The sequence below is a fragment of the Nicotiana tabacum genome, chromosome 11 (genome assembly GCF_000715075.1).
Source record: "Nicotiana tabacum cultivar K326 chromosome 11, ASM71507v2, whole genome shotgun sequence".
Taxonomy (NCBI): Eukaryota; Viridiplantae; Streptophyta; class Magnoliopsida; order Solanales; family Solanaceae; genus Nicotiana; species Nicotiana tabacum.
Genome location: NC_134090.1, coordinates 1,750,026 through 1,753,857, shown reverse-complemented (window position 1 = coordinate 1,753,857; position 3,832 = coordinate 1,750,026). Strand labels below are relative to the sequence as shown.

At 38.5% G+C, this 3,832-nt stretch overlaps 1 long non-coding RNA gene across 1 annotated transcript; it reads left to right on the top strand.

The window, feature by feature from the left end:
* Positions 1 to 1,651: 1,651 nt before the first annotated feature.
* LOC142166478 (uncharacterized) lies at positions 1,652 to 3,486 on the top strand. The gene is made up of 2 exons (XR_012696893.1): positions 1,652 to 2,517; positions 2,650 to 3,486. It is a non-coding gene; the product is annotated as an uncharacterized LOC142166478 (long non-coding RNA).
* Positions 3,487 to 3,832: the final 346 nt, after the last annotated feature.

The window sequence follows — 3,832 nt, the reverse complement described above, 5'->3', positions numbered from 1 at the left end:
CTCGGCCCGATCGGCTAGGACATCTCATTTGAGATATCAACCATATTCACAATTTCATACATAATACTACCGTGTTCTTACACGGAGTCCGATCTCGGCCCGATCGGCTAGGCCATCTCATTTGAGAGACATTACCTTTTTCAGTCAATCATCGCACATCATACTCCTTTCGTATACTTTCGATTCATTGGCACTAGTGATTACGATTACAAAGTCATTCTTGGCACTTGGCCGTATTTCATAATTCCAGTTTTCTTTTTCCACATTCAAATATCATTATCAATATCAACATCAATAGGGCTTCCCATTCAAGACATTAATTCTCGTATGAGCAATTTGGGAAATCTTAGGCGCATAGAGTTTTTTCATACAATTTGGCATAACAACCTTTATTTCAATCTTGACATGAAGTCTTAACATTCCTAACACATATTCCACATTTTTGAACATATTCTCAAATGGCAAGATGACATGATGAAGCATTTAGAACAAATATTGAACAAATATCCTTCAACACAATCACATTAGGAAAAGCCAATTCAATAATGATCAAGGACTTACTCCAATTACATGAACGCCATGGGATTCGATTCTAAGAAGAAGGGGGTTTAGCCAACATACCTCAATTGAGCTTCTCAAACTCTAAAATGATCCGAAATTCTTAGCAACTTCAATCTATTTTAGAAATATAACAAGTTGAATCAAAAATTAGGAAGATGATCATGGTTTTAACTCATTTGAGCATTTTATCAAACATTAGGTGTGCATTAAGGTTCTAAGGCTCTTTTGTGGAAGATTCCATTATTTTCCAACCCACTCTTTACCATTTTTAGCTCACAACCTTCCCACATACTTCAAGGGTACATGCATGCAAGACAACAACCCCCACACCTAATAATTGCCTCTCTAATTATCCCATTTTTACAAAATCTCGAAATTGAGAGCTAGGACATAGATTCTTACCTCTTAGGAAGAAGACCTAGGTGCCTCTCTTGATAATCTTCAAGATTTTAAGTGAGAATTGAAGAGCAATGTGATGAAGATCACTTCTCCCTCTAGGACCATCTCTCTCACTCTAAAAATATCAGAAAATATGATCAAAATGGCCTATGGGGTGTGTTTTAACGGAATTGGGTCGGGTTTAAAACCCCCAAAAATTGAAGTTCCGAAACAGGTTCTGCGGTCGCATATGCGATCGCATAGTGGTTATGCGGTTCGCGAAATGACCGCAAAAATAGGTGTCAGAGCTGGAAAGAAACTGACCTGGCTGTTCTGCGATCGCATAATGCACTGCAGAACGGTTCTGCGGTCGCATAGTGCACTGCAGAACCTCCCTCCGAGAAATCCTAAGACGGGATATGCAACAAGAATGAGGCCCGCGAAACAGTTATGTGGCCGCATAATGGCCGCGAAATTGGGCATCAAAAATGCCCCAGAAATCTGCCCCACTCTACGGTCCGCAGAATGGGCCGCAGAAATGCGTAATTCTGCCCAACGTTTTCCTTTAACTCCCCAGCGTATTGTTCGACCTCTACGCCTACTTTGGCATCACAGAATCCGGGTTTTTAGAAAAAATTTTACGGGGCCTTATAAACTTGGAGTCTATTGCTTCCATTTGAATGTGTATTGAGGTACACATATAGGGAACTATGAAAAAAGTAGAAGACTCAAAGAGTGTTTATATGAGCTGGGAGTGTATCTTCTCCATACCCCCACCTCCCCCACCCCCACGAAAAAAAAAAAGGAAAAAAACAAACGTGGGAATGAATCTGGATTACTTAGTCTTGATTGTCAACTGAATCTCCTACGATTTCAACATGTATCAGTGTTGAATTTTTGCTGTCCAGAGTGAATAATTGCGCATGAAGTCTACACATGTTTGTTCCTAAGAAGGTCATTAGTACGTGCATTCATTTGGTTGATTGGTCATTTAAGTGCTGTTGTCAGGTGTCTAAATCGAATGCTGTTTTTTCTCTTCGCTTATTTTAATTTCAGAAGCCATAGTATGGCTATATCTCTGAAATAACTGTAAAGCTGATAGGTGAGCCTAGTTGTTTGGCTGTAGGAAGGGGTGGAGAATATTTCAGTCAAGGATCCAAGTGAGATAAATGAATGGCTTCTGAATGCAAATTGCCAGGAATTCTATCATTGAATACACATGCATATTTAGTCCATTCTCTTTTTTCTTTAGCTTGGACTCTCCCCCCCTCTTTTTAAGAAAAAACTTTATATTAATCTCTTGATCCTTAAATTCCAAACTCAGTGGTCAGTACTTAAGCAACCTTTAGAAAGAGGGACAGGGTAAGAACAAGACTGAAATGCATAGACATTTGCTTTCACTCTGTGGAGGGAAGAGATTGAACCCCATGCTGCTTGTGATAGAGTTGCTATTTTAAAGGAACTTTATACATTGACCTATGGAGGTTCCTGATATTTCTGAACTTAATTCTATTGTGAGTGACCATTCAGAGTAATGACAGTAGATCATCTTTACATCCCTCTCTATACACACAACCTGTGAGTCGATGGCACTTTCTACAAAGTTTAAGCTTTCTATTGGAGAACAAATTAATCGTCTTTATTACAGAGTACATCTTCTCCTATATTTTCTTGCTTTTTCGTAACTAAAGTATCTTTCTTGTTATACAGAGTTTGGGAGCAGAAAAGGATGGCTTAGATATTATTCAGCATGAGTGGGCACTTCCTAAATTTGAACAGCGAGCTGGAGCAGTCTTGCAGAAACTAGTCTACTGAGTATATATTTTTAAATTTGTGTCTCAGCAGCAAACTGGAGGACACTTCTTTTGATCTGGTGAAAATTTCAATCCTGAAGCAAGGGCAGGTGAACATAATGTTTGAGTAAGAAGAACTAGCTTAGCTTCTTCACAAGCGAAGGAATTGAGTCTAGAGAAAACAAGTTAACTAAGAATGTAGATTTAAATTTGTCTCTCAATTTCAGCTGTGCAGCATTTTGCTTGCTGACTGCTGCACCGAGGTGGCCTACAGCCGGTGAAATTTGGTTGATTCCACTGTGGTAACTTTGATACTTATTTAGTTGTATTTGGACGAAGTTGTAGTTATTGCCACTTCCATGCAGCAGTTTTAAAATTTCCAACCTTTCCACCAGATGCTAATGACAAAAAACTGCAATTGTATCTCCATATCAACAGTTCCCATGACAATCCGTGTACTAAACACGGGTTTATATTTTAGGATAAGTGGTTTATATTTTTGTCTATATAAAGGGCAGCCCGGTGCACAAAGCATCCAGCATTTATGTAGGGTCCGAAGAAGGGCCGCACCCAAGGAGTGTGATGTAGGCCGACTACTCTGTTTGCTCTTTTTTTGCACTAAAGTAGACTTTTGTTGCCCAGAGTTTGCCGTTTGGGCGCAGAAAGAAGTGGTTTAGGTATTGTTAGCGAAAGTGGTCCATTCTGTAATAGAAGCTAATGAAATCTTTCGTGTTGTTAGAATTAGAATTAGTATGACATATTAAATGGTTTGTATATATGCATACATAATCTGATCCAAAACAATAGGTTTGGTTGAACTCGTTAATTATGAAAGGTTAGCCCAAAATTCATCGACCAAACCTTCAATATCCTTTTTGTTTCTTTTCAAATCAATGTAGACTACTGACTGCAACTTTCATGTGATTGTTTAGACATTTTCGAAACATATCCACAGAATATTTTGTACCATTCAATAATCGAAAGGTGTGATGGTTAAAGCATTTCGATGCGATGAATGGCATTTTCTTGGAAATACGTTGTTGGATTTATACGAATGCTATTTAGTACTAGTCTATTTGGTACAATAATACTTGGAAAAC